The sequence below is a fragment of the Balaenoptera musculus genome, chromosome 6, assembly GCF_009873245.2.
Source record: "Balaenoptera musculus isolate JJ_BM4_2016_0621 chromosome 6, mBalMus1.pri.v3, whole genome shotgun sequence".
NCBI classification, from domain to species: Eukaryota; Metazoa; Chordata; class Mammalia; order Artiodactyla; family Balaenopteridae; genus Balaenoptera; species Balaenoptera musculus.
In genome coordinates, this window is record NC_045790.1 from 45,277,475 (window position 1) to 45,291,143 (window position 13,669).

Sequence of the window (13,669 nt, forward strand, 5' to 3'; positions counted from 1 at the left end):
TAAAAATAATTTTTTAAAAAAAGCAAAAGAAATGAAAATTATTCATTAACTTTACTACACTAAAACTGCCTATTTTATTTTTTTGTTCTTGCCCCTATGTAGATATACATACATCATTGTAACCATAATGTGTAATTTTATTGTATTTATTCCAAGTTTTTAAATTACTCCTTTAGTTTCACAATCCAGAACATGCCTAGAATGAGCTAGCTTATCATTACAACTTTAATGATGTTGGTTTAAAGTTCATGATTTGAAGAATTTCCTTCTTCATTCAATAGAATTAAATGATTACTAAGAATTGAAGCACTCTGCTAGGTTCTAATGAGTCAAAGCATTTAACATTCAGTCCTTGCCCACAAGCAGGTCATAATAATACACATAGCCAATTAATTAGAATGAAGAAGATCCTATGTGGATTATTCCTGCATCTACCTATACCATATATATCTATATAAACTTATAGGGTCAACTGAGAGAGCTGGACATCAGGGGAGGGCTGACCCTGCAGAAGGCAGGATGGGGGAGTCACCTGGCAAGTGATCTGAAGGAGCAGGAGCTGTGGGTAAATTGCCACAGCTTTCACCATCTAGGCCAGAGCACCTAGGAGAGAATACTTAGTACTATCCAGAGTTTAACTGGGCCTCTGTAGAAGGATGTTTGGTGAAAGACTGAACTCAGTGGCAAGGTAGTGCCCAAATCTTTTCTGAATTATAAGAGCTTTGGTTACCAGAATGAGAGGGCAAGTTTGTGCAGCTGAAAAAAAAAGATGGTTAATAAGGGTCAGGTGATCTGGGATAAGTCTGACTTGAGGATTCACTTAATATTTGATGAAACAATCTAATATCATCAAGAGAACAAAAACCTGAAAGGAAAAACTGGTTGCAGTACCATAGTATCCTTGAACAATCACTCTTCAGGTCTGGTCCTCAGTTTCTTCATCTGTAAAGGTAGATGTTGTTTATGGTATATTCCATGATTTATATTCCAGGAAATAGCATATATTAAAAACAATGGGGGCTTCCCTGGTGGCGCAGTGGTTGAGAGTCTGCCTGCTAATGCAGGGGACACGGGTTCGAGCCCTGGTCTGGGAAGATCCCACATGCCGCGGAGCAACTGGGCCCGTGAGCCACAACTGCTGAGCCTGCGCGTCTGGAGCCTGTGGGGAGGGGCCGCGTTAGTGAGAGGCCCGCGCACCGCGATGAGGAGTGAAGAGTGGCTCCCGCACCACGATGAAGAGTGGCCCCCGCTTGCCGCAACTAGAGAAAGCCCTCGCACGAAAACGAAGACGTAACACAGCTAAAAATAAATAAATAAATAAATAAAAAGAGTAGCTATTAAATTTTAAAAAAACAAAAAACAATGCGTTGTATTTCCAAAAACCAAACATACAATTACTTCTTTAAAGAAAAAAATATTGGGACTTCCCTAGTGGCGCAGTGATTAAGAGTCCGCCTGCCAATTCAGGAGACACGGGTTCGAGCCCTGGTCCGGGAAGATCCCACATGCCGCAGAGCACCTAAGCCCATGCACGACAACTACTGAGCCTGTGCTCTAGAGCCCGCAAGCCACAGCTACTGAGCTCGCATGCCACAACTACTGAAGCCCACGTGCCTAGAGCCTGTGCTCTGCAACAAGAGAAGCCACGCACCACAACGAAGAGTAGCCCCAGCTCGCAGCAACTAGAGAAAGCCCTCACGCAGCAACGAAGACCCAACGCAGCCAAAAAATAAAAATAATAAAAAAACAAATAAAATTTTAAAATAAAGTATAAGAAGTAGAAAAATATTTTTTTAAAAAAAGAAAAAAAATAGATGCCCATTTTCACCATATCTTAGGCTTAGATTTAAAATGAAACACAGACTATGCTCTCAAGAAGTTTAGTTCTTCAAGAAGTTTTAAAAATAGAATCCTCGTTTTAAAATATTAAGGGAGCTTACAGCTTAATAGATTCTGATTACAGAACAAGAGTCCAATCATTCATCCATGCAACAAACAGGTGTTGATCATTACCTGTACCAGACTCTGTGTTAGATACTAGCAATACCTTAGAGAACAAAATTCAAGGTCCCAGAAAGAAATAGATGGCATACTTGAAACAGATAATTAAAGAGTTTAATGAAGGGTCTATTTGTAAAGGATGTGGACAGCATTAGGGGAAACAAGCATCCTGAGTCTAGCAACAGCTAAGAAGAGAAGCCAAGTAGCCAAAATGTATCACCTATAGGCCTAAATCATCAGAGAGAGGAAATAGTGATGAATCCAAGAGCTGTAGGAGAGGACTGCCTGAAAAGCTATGACCTTTGGTAGAAAAACACAGCTACCACTAAGCCTTTCCTCCTGCCCTCTGATCTCTGCTTAAATGAACTCAATTGGAAGCTGGAGGGCAGGAGAGCCGAGCTGATACAGCTGTTAGAAGTCAGCCTCCCAGGACACAGAGCAGGTTGAAGAATATACAGTACATCCCTGCTTGTAAAAAGCATGTTGTCTGCTGGCAGAGAGATATTAAATAACCAAATAAAATAATTTGAGATAATCACAAGTGATCTGAACAATTTAAAGCAAGGATGTGACTGAGGAGGTGAAGGCCCCTCTGAGGGGATGATATTTTTCCTAAGAATTTAAAGACAAGAAGGAGCCAGCTGTAAAGATTAGGAGGGGAACATTCTAGGCAGGGGGAATAGCAAATGTCAAGGTCCTCTGGTAGAGGGACTCTTGAAGAGTTTGAGAATTGAGGAAAAGGCCAAGTACTTCTGAAGCACGTTAAGGCAGAGAAAAGTGTAAAAATGAGGTCAGAGTAGTAGGTAGTGCCCATAGCTTGTGATATGTCAAGGAGGTCGAGGAGGTCATGGCAAGGTGTTTGGGCTCTGTTTTTAGTGCAGTGGGCAGCTATTGAATGATTATGTGCAGGGGAGCAACATCATCTTGTTTACATGTTCCAAAGGTCACTTAGGCAATGGATTGAAAACTGATGTTTAAGGGCACAAGAATAGAAGCAGGAAAACCAGTTACTAGGGTATTTCAGATGTCCATTGAAAGTTGATGGTGATTTGGACTAAGATGGTAACATGGGAATTAAAGAGAAGATAATGTACTTTCAGAGGGATTTGAGGTGGAGGATGAAAAAAAAGAAGAAAAAAGGATGACTCCAGATTTTTTCCACTCATGCATGATGCACATTTTGCAAGTTATATAAATAATTTGCATTTCCCTAAGCATACAATATTCATGCCTACTTCTCTGCCTGCAAATTTGTAGTTTTCTCTTTCAGGAATGTTTCTCCTCTCCTGGTCCATGTATCTAATCTAGATAATTCATTGTTCAAGAGTTAGGTCTAGGATTACTTGACTCAAGGAGCTGTCCCTAATACCCTAGACTGAGTTGGCCTTCCCTCTTCAAAGCTTCCCACAAGGGAATTCCCTGGCAGTCCAGTGGTTAGGACTCCATGCTTCCACTGCAAGGGACACGGGTTCGATTCCTGGTCGGGGAAGTTCCACGTGCCACACGGTGCAACCAGAAGAAAACACACACACACACACACACACACACACACACACACACACACACAAAGCAGGTGCACCAGTTATTAAGATACTGTTTCTCAGCTCTGCTTTGTGATGCACTGCAAAGCTTCCCACAGCAACTTCTGCATGCAGCACTTATCACCTTCCTGTTGACTTGACTTTCTCTGCCACTATAGGAACAGAGATTTCTCCTGGATAGGGACTATGTTTTATCCATCTTTTAAACCTGTGTGCTCATTATGACTTCTGACACCTGAGTGACTTATTAAATGAATGAAAGAATGAACTATAAAAAGACAGTTTGGTGGAAAATGAGGTCACTTCAAACTGGAGAGGTAAGGATAGCTTTCATGGAGGAGTTGACATTTGAGTTAGATATTGAAACACAGTCAGGATTTGGACATGCAAATATAGGAGAAATGCTATTCTAAAGAATTGTATGAGTAAAGGAGCATAGTGAACCAGAATGTTTGAAAACCAGTTCAGTTTGGCTGGAATATGGGGTCTGCTGTGGGGAAAATTTTTTAAATAGCGTGCATTTGTTAGACTAACAGTCTAATGAATCTGTTTTTATTCTACAGACAAGGAAGAGCCACTGAAGTTTTTTTAAAGAAATACGTGACAAGGTAAGAGCTTTATAATAGTAGAGTCTAGTTCTAGATATAGCTGAATACCTGTATTAACTGTCCCACAGATAACAATTATGAACTTTGAAGCAGTATAAAAAACAACAATTACATGAATATACTTGAGAACAGCCAAAAGGAGTCCAAGATGGAAGTGGTTCAACCCTTGAATGAAGGCAATTGCATTGGGTGAGCTTTATAAAGCTTTTCTTCAGAGGACATTTCTTACTCCATGTGGTGCAGGGTGGCTTTCTGACTTGAGGAGTCAGAGAAGGAATTCAGGGATGCCAAAGTGACTGGATATTGAAGAGAAAGCCCTGAAAGGGGGAAACCACAGAGAAAGCTCCAGAATCTCCATATAAACTCTTTTCAAATCCTTGGCTAACCACTTAACTGTGCACACATGGAGGAGACTCCAAATAGCCCAGCAGAGAGCAACTGTTGAAAGGCTGAACAACTGATTTCAGCTGATGCTGTGCTTCCACAACAAGATCAACATTCTTGTCGACCTTTGTAACAGACCCCAAAATCTCTACAACAAATTATCTTCAATGCTTTGTATGTAATTTAAAAACACTAGGAACTAGGAAAAAAGGAAAATATGACCTATAGTCAAGACACAAAGTAGTCAAGACAAAGCAAACTCTGAAATGACCCAGTGTCATAATTAGCAGAAAAGGACTTTACAGAAGCTATCATAAATATGTTCAAAGACTTAAGAGAGATTATGACTGTAAAGAGTGAACAGATGTGGAGTATCAACAGGAAAACAAAAGCTATTAAAAAAAGAACAAAATGAAAACTCTAGAACTACTACGTATAATATCTGGAGTGAAAAATTCCTGAATGAACTTAAAAACAGATTATAGATTTCGGGGGGTGGGGAGCAGTGCAAAGAACTTTAAGATCGATTTGCTAAAAGAAAAAAATATTGAAAAATAATTGAACAGTGCCTTCATGACTATGGAATAATATCAAGAGGTGTACATCCATATAATTGAAGTCCTCCATGGAGAGGACAGAGAGAATGAGGGAGAAAATATTTGAAGAAATGATGGCCTAAAATTTACAAATGTGTTTAATATATTAACCTACATATCCAAAAAGCTCAATGAGCCTTAAGCAGGATAAGTATAAAGGAAACTATACCTAAGCACATCACAATCAAACTACTGAAATCCAAATATAAATGAAAAATCTTGAAAGCACCTAAAGTGAAAAGAACATATTACATACAGAAGAAGAATGCTACAAGTAATGCCTGGCTTCTCATCAGACACAATGGAGACAAACACAGTAGAACATATATAAGCATGGAAAATTTTTTTAAAAAGGAAAAACAAAAAATCTATCAAACCAGCATTATATAATCAGTAAAAATAGCCTTTGAAAATGGACTTTTTGAGATGAATGGAAATAAAGAAAAGTTATTACCCAGTAAGTCTGCCCTAAAAGAAGTTATTCACATTGAAGAAAATTATATCAGATGGAAACTCATAGTTAAAGAGTGAATAGCAATAGAAATGTTAAATATGGGTAAATATAAAAACTGTTTTCTTTCTTCTTCCTTTAGTTTATTTAAAAGAGAACTGAAAAATTTAAAACCTTCCAAGGAGAAGTTTCAGCACGTGAAGATAATAAAGAAAAATCTCAGGAGGACGGCTGTATACCAGATGTAGAGATAAAAACAGACATGTAGAAAAACTTCCAAACAATCTATTTTTAACCATTTTCTAGACTACTCAGTGGACCCTCTCAATTGGCAGCTTAAGTCCTTGTAGAAATTCTATTCAATTCTTTGCTGATGGTTCCTCCCTTTTACTTCTCCATTTATTTCTTTGGCATATAACAGGGAAGCAGCAAGGAGAAACAGCATAAAATAGGGTAGAAAATAGTGGATAGAGCCATAATGGGGTTTAAGGACCTTTTTTTAGCTTGAGTTTTCTCAAAGGTAGTGCCTCAGGCAAAAACTTGTAAATAGGGAGCAGGAGTGAGGGACTGGGAAGAGTGAGGAATAGTGGACAAGCAAATACACAGATTCATTATTAAAATCACTATTGCAGACAACTGGCCCTCAGTCCTGCCTGGACATCTTCTAAAGAGGATGTAGAATACCTTTTGGAATCGTTTACCTGAAGATTGATGATTTTTATCTATAGCTCATATCCCTCATTAATTGAGATTTACTTTGGGGTAAATAAATTCCTATATACTTCCAGACTGAACATGCCTGCTCAAACAGAGGGCTTCCCAGAGGCAACTACGGCATTGGAAAAACCTGAAGGCAAAAGTGCAAAACATCCAGTACTTGAAAAAAGATGTCAGCATGAGGTAAGCCAAACTATCACTACATGTGCACTGACATCAGAGACAAGGCTAAGAGGATGTGAGTCAGGAATCCAGAAGAAATTCATACAGTCTATATCCTTTGTACCACTCAGATACACCTATGCCCTGTAATAAGTCCCATCTGCCTCTAGTCTTCAAGGTGATGGTCAGCCACAATCTCTACATGTGACTTAATAGATAAGGATTAATACAGTAAACTGCAGTCTTCACTGCTGAAACTGGTCTTGAAGTTATAAGACATAATTGTCTAGATTTCTAGCCTAGTGGAATGATGCAGACCTTCATCTTTGAGCAGGCTGAGCCGTTGGCTATCTTGCTATTGTCCGGCCATGGTTGCTGAAATCGCCATTCACTATCATCAGTGGGTGTGTGAACACCAAGGAATGCTGATGATTGACCCACACCTTGCCAGAGCCTTAGCTATCTCAAATTGCCCAAAGCTTCAGTTTCTGACATCTTCTCATCCTAATTCACCCCCAGTGAGAGTCTAGTACTCTATGTCTTAGCTTTGATTCTACCAAAAAGCAAAGCTTCTGTCAAGGAGATAATCCCAGAGCACAAGTGGGGGACCAGAGATAATGGGGGAAGGGGAAAAAGTCTAGAGAAAAGTACACTTTTCATATCACAGCTTTGAGACACTCTGGCTTAATTCTGGTGTCTAAGGAACACCAGCTCAGAATGTCTCAGAACTGTCTGCTAGAACACCTGGGGAAAGCTTTTACCAATAGGTTTTCATCCCTCAAGGATTGAGGATTTCCCTCAGAGCTAACTTTCATAAATTGGGGAGCTCCATGTGTGAGCTTAACAAGTAGGATCCCATTCCCAGCTGTGGCATTGGAAAAGTCCTAGAGCAAAAAGTGAAAAACACATCATGTTCATCTGAGATGAGATTCTGTTGAGATGAGTCAAATCCAGAATTACCATTGCATCCAGGCTGGAATCAGAGGTGAGACTGAGATGTGAGTTAGGGTCCCAAAGGCTCTGGTACAGCCTTAAGAGCTTCTCAAGGAATTTGGACTGAATTTGGTAAAACATAGCAAATATCAAAGACTTTTAAGTAGAAGAGAGACACAATTATGTTTTTATTGCAGGAAGATTACACTGGAGATACTGAGGAGGATGCATTAGGCTGAGGATGGGATGGTGAAGTATGGGAGACCATTTTGGAGACTTAACCTACAGCTGATTGTGCAGTGTCAGTGAGGATGGGTAAAGGATAGAATTAATGAACTATTTGAGATAATGAATCAATGGGGAAAAGTTGAGAAAAATTCACATTGATAATTTGCTCAAAGATACTATTATATCAGTTTTTAGCCATTACCTGTCATTTAGTAGGGAATAGAGTTTGTTGATGGAATCAATGTGGTTTCAAACTTAGGCAAATGAATGGATCATGAGACCAATCATAGTATATGGATAGAAAAAAATAAACTCATGTGTTAACTGTGGTTATATCCAAGGAGGTGGCTAGAGGAGGAATTGAAACGATTTTGCACTTTCATTTTCTAAATTATTATCTTTGTGGCATTTTTATCTTTCAAAACGAGATGATAGGAAATTTGGGGTGATGATTTCGAAATGTGCTATCTCAGAATCACATACACTCACTTTTCCTTATTAACATTTTTAAAAATTTTATTGAACTTTAATTTATTTACAATGTTGTGTTAATCTTATTAACATTTTTAATATGAGGACTACTTCAAGAAAGCCAGATACTTCACTGATAATCAAACTGTTGATTGGAATTCTGTGGAGCATTTCATAAGATGACTTAGCATGAGATTTCTGTGATATTTGTTTTGACATTTGCATTACCTAATTTCTGAGACTAAATCCCACATGTATCTTTACAATATAATATATAAGCAATAGCCGCAGCAGAAAGTTAATGGTACAGAAGTTGCACTCATTTTGCTAAGAACAACAAATTTAAAGGAAGAGAAATATTTTATTATAAAGCCCACAACTTCTTTACATATATTGGTGGGATTCATTATACATAAACATTTTTCATACCATTTGTTATCTGCAATCTAATATCAGCTTTTCTGCTCGATTAAGGCTTTATTATAAATATATGCACATACATATTATATGACCTCAAGAAATTTGAAAATCTCTCACCTATACCACCTGCTCTCTTTATCACCATGTCAATTTCATGACTGACAACCAGGAACAGGAAGTAAATCTGTAGAAAATGCAGCAGAGTAAGAGTTAAAAATCAGTGGACAGACCAAATAACTTTGGAATGAGTGGAGTCTCTAAGACTTGAAGTGAAAGGTATTGCACATAAGCACTCTACTGTAGTTGATAAAGTTGTTTCCACAAGAATCCTAGGTTAACAATTCTGATACTGCTCTACATGTATGGTGGAATAAGGAGATGGTGGGAGCAAGGTTTCTCACTGCTGGAGTGGGAGCATACAGATTAGCAAGAGGAAGCTAAATGTACAAAGGGTAATGAATTAGAGTTGGAAACCTAAGTATGAACTTATGTTTAGGTTACTTTTGATACAGGTGGTTAGATATAGAAATATTTATATAGGTGTGTAAAATACAGCTTAGTAGGCACACACACATTACCTTGCTCTGTCAGCTGAGAGGCCCTAGAAGCAACTACACCTAGTAGAACCATGCCTAGTGACCAGATCTTGGTTTCTAATAAAAGGAGACTAATTAAAGGAATCAGGGCTCTTTGGAGGAATGGCTGATTCTAGTGCTGAGGTAGGAAATATGCAAGATAAGCCTGGAGCTTCTTGTAGTGCCAGAAATTAAGAAAGCTTTTTGTTTTTTTTTTTAATCAAAAAACACCTATATTGAGAGGAGTATGTCAAAGAGATACAGGACCCAACTGAAAGAGCTCCCGGTAGCCAAATCTGGAACAATTTGAGCAACAAAATAAATAACCAAAGTATAAAATAAATAGCCATAAGTACATACTGATGTAAAGAAATGATTGAATAAATAAATAAATGGGGAAGTAAAGTCTTCCATGCAGAAGAATTCCAAACAATTTATGTAAGTACTCCATCCTCAAGGAGGGGGAGAATAACTCCACATTCCTTTTTAATTATTTTTAAATCTTTTGAGATTTTTTTTTTAATTTCACCTTTTTGAGGTATAATTGACATCTTAAACTGAAAGATATTTAAAGTGTACATCATGGTGATTTGATATATACATACACTGAGAAAGGATTCCCCCCATCTAGTTAATTAATACATCCAACACCTCAGGTATTTATCATTTTCTGGTTTTAGTGAGAACATTTAAGTTCTACTCTCTTAGCAAATTTCAGTTATACAATTTAGTACTACCAACCATAGTCACAATGTTTTACATTAGAGCCTCAAATCTTACTCATCTTATAGCTGAAAGTTTGTACCCTTTTACCAGTCTCTCTCTATGTCCCCATCCCCCAACCCCTGGCAACTATTTTTCTACTTTTCTGTTTCTGTGAATTTGACTTTTTTCCCCCATTCCTTAAATGTGGACTGCACATTGTGACTTCTTTCCAAAGAGTACGGAAAGGGGGAAAAAAGAGTAGCTTGACAGTGAACAAACCTGACAAACACGACCCCGGCCAGGTAATCAAGATCAACATCAACAGTGATATGTCATTTGATAGTATGTAACCTTGATATGATGTGATGAAAATGGTACTTTATTTCTGTGGTCTTCCTCCCAAATTCCATAACCTCAGCCCAACCCTGAAAAACAACACCAGGCTAATTTTAATAGAAGGGCATTCTATAAAATATCTAATCAGTACTCCTTAAAAACTGTCAAAGTCATCAAAATCAAGGAAAGTCTTGATTTGTCACAAGTCTTGTCACAACCAAGAAGAGCCAAAGATGCATGACAACTAAATGTAATGTGTCATTCCAGATGAGATCCTGAAACAGAAAAAATATATTAGGTAAAAGCTAAAGAAAGCAAATAAAATATAGACTTTAGTTAATAATAATGTACCAATATTTGTTTGTTAATTGTAATAAATGTACAATTCTAATGTAAGATATTATTACTGGAGAAACTGAGTGTGGGGTTTATGGGAACTCTTTGAACTATCATCTCAATTTTTCTGTAAGCCCAAAACTGTTCCCAAAAAAATCTATTTAAAAAAATCAGCAGATACTGAAAAGGCATTTGATAAATTTAAGTATAAATCCTTTTTCATTAAAATAATAATTTTTATTAAAAAAAATAAGATACTTCCTAAACATGATATACTAGAGAAATTTAAAACTCAGAAGCTTTGAAAGAACTCACAGAGCAAATTTTATGTAGATTAAATAACTTACAAGTTTCAAAATAGTTCTCTCAAAGGAAAAGATAAAACCTGAAAAAACATATTCAAAGTGAAAACAATAAACAAGGATTGATATTCTAAACTGATATGGAGGCTTACAGATTTACTTTTTAAAGAATACCTCTGTTTCAAAATGGGCAAAAGCCATGAGAAGGCAATTGAGAAAAGAGGAAATAAAAGTGCTTTAAAAACAGTGGGAAATTATTGGGTTGGCCAAAAGGTTCATTCGTTTTTTCCCATAAGATGGCTCTAGTAGCACTTAGTTGTCTTTAACTTCATTCAAAACAATTTTGTTAGATTGTATGTGACAGCTGTCATATCAGCGTGCATTTAAAAAAAAAGACATCAAAATTGGTGAATTTTTGTGTAGCCATTTTAATATTGAATATGGAAGGAAAAAAGCAACATTTTCGGCACGTTATGCTTTATTATTTCAAGAAAGGTAAAAACACAACCGAAATGCTAAAAGAGATTTGTGCAGCATATGAAGAAGGTGCTATGACTGACCGAACATGTCAAAAGTGGTTTGCAAAGTTTCGTGCTGGAGATTTCTCACTGGACGATGCTCCACGTTCAGGTAGACCAGTTGAAGTTGATAGCGATCAAATAGAGACATTAATTGAGAACAATCAACATTATACCACGCGGGAGATAGCCAACATACTCAGAATATCCAAATCAAGCACTGAAAATCATTTGCACCAGCTCGGTATGTTCATCACTTTGATGTTTGGGTTCCACATAAGTTAAGCAAAAAAAACCTTCCTGACCGTATTTCCCCATGTGATCCTCTACTTAAACATAATGAAAACGTTCCCTTTTTAAAAACAAATTGTGATGGGCGATGAAAAGTGGATACTGTACAAAAATGTGGAATGAAAGAGATCATGGGGCAAGTGAAATGAGCCACCACCCACCACACCAAAGGCCGGTCTTCATCCAAAGAAGGTGATGTGTATATGGTGGGATTGGAACGGAATCCTCTATTATGAGCTCCTGGAAAACCAAACGATTAATTCCAACAAGTACTGCTCCCAGTTAGACCACTGAAAGCAGTACTTGATGAAAAGCATCCAGAATTAGTCGACAGAAAACGTATAATCTTCCATCAGGATAACTCAAGACCTCATGTTTCTTTGATGACCAGGCAAAAGCTGTTACAGCTTGGCTGGGGAGTTCTGATTCATCCGCCATATTCACCAGACATTGCATGTTTGGATTTCCATTTATTTAGGTCTTTACAAAATTCTCTTAATGGAAAAAATTTCAATTCCCTGGAAGACTGTAAAAGGCACCTGGAACAGTTCTTTGCTCAAAAAGATAAAAAGTTTCGGGAAGATGGAATTATGAAGTTGCCTGAAAAATGGCAGAAGGTAGTGGAACAAAAGGGTGAATACATTGTTCAATGAAATTCTTGGTGAAAATGAAAAATGTGTCTTTATTTTTACTTAAAAACCAAAGGCATTTCTGGCCAACCCAATATTTTGTCCCACTGCTACTCAAATAAATAAAAATTAAAGCATAAAAGAGATACAATACTATTCTATTAAATTCCAAAATTATATATGATCATATATAATATATTGAATATATATATATAGTAGGTTACAGACAACCAAACAGTAGTCTCTTCAGACAAATGCTGAGGAAAATGTCCATGGATACATAAACTTTTCGTATATGTTTACAAGAGCCTGAAAATGTTGTTCACATATGACTCTAATAGTCTATCCTTGGAGTTGGTAAACTGTTTCTGGAAAGGGCTGGAGAGCAAATATTTTAGGCTTTGTGGGCCGCATAGACTCTGTTGCAAATACTCAGTTCTGCCCCTATAGCGTGACAGCAGCCATAGACAATTCTGAAAGTTAATGAGAGTGTCTGTGTTCCACTGAAACAGACAGTGCACCAGATTTGGCCCATAGTTTGCCAACCCGTGCTCCTTCCTAAGGAATAACAAAAGTGAAAGAAAATGCATGAAGCAAAATTACGTGTACTTTATTTGTGAGAAAAATGTTAGCAGAAACAGGCATTAAAATGTTAAACAGATCTTTCTCTGGATAGTGGAATAAGGACTTTTTCCCATACTTATTCCTACAATTGCACTGCTTTATGTATCAAAAATAAGAAAAATCCTAAAGCATCTTCTTTGAATTTGTATTTTATCAGTAAGCTAAAGATTCCCAGACCAGTTTAAAATTTGAAAGTATTCTTTTCTGTTGTTTACATATATTCAAAAAAGAAATATTCTGGATAATATTCATCCAATTCTCCATAATAATAGGCTTCTTTTGACATTAAGAAATTATATTTTAAAATATTACTTGCTTCTAATCAATTCAAATTATGATTCTGAATCTACTTCTAGTTATTCATGAAATGCTTCACTTCTTCCGGAGCTTCTGATACTTTATGGGGATCGCCTAAAGCCACAATATTGGAAAATGTTGCCTGTTTTTCTAAAGCTCTTTTTAATGATTCGTGTTCTAATAGCCTCTGTTTAAGTGACAAAAGAACCACTGTTGTTAGGAGGGATGTACAGTGCATTACACAAGTTTACCCTGGCAAGCCACAGGCCCTGATCTGCAATTCTGTGTCAGCACTTTGCAGTCCCACTAATATGGATACAGATGGGTGTGTGAGCTGCTCCAGGCTTCTCATGGGGCCAATGAAAACATGGAAAACAAAGGCCTTTATAAGCTCAGTGCTGACCACAGTCCCTACAGTATTGCTAAAACCATATTTTTCTCTTTGCTTTCCATATACAGAATACCTCTCACCTGAGAGAAATCCAATTTCATTCACAGCCTAGGACCTAAGTTTGTTGTTCTAGTGAAAGTCATTGCTCCCTTC

General features: G+C 37.3%; 1 long non-coding RNA gene across 5 annotated transcripts in view; it reads left to right on the top strand.

Annotated features, from left to right (window-relative positions):
- LOC118896650 overlaps window positions 1-13,669 on the top strand; it is a 127,638-nt gene that overhangs the window by 12,683 nt on the left and 101,286 nt on the right. For all 5 annotated transcript variants that reach the window (XR_005020232.1, XR_005020230.1, XR_005020229.1 and 2 more), the window contains exons 2-3: window positions 4,106-4,150; window positions 6,370-6,481. This is a non-coding gene — a long non-coding RNA (uncharacterized LOC118896650). The remainder of the gene's footprint in view (window positions 1-4,105; window positions 4,151-6,369; window positions 6,482-13,669) is intronic.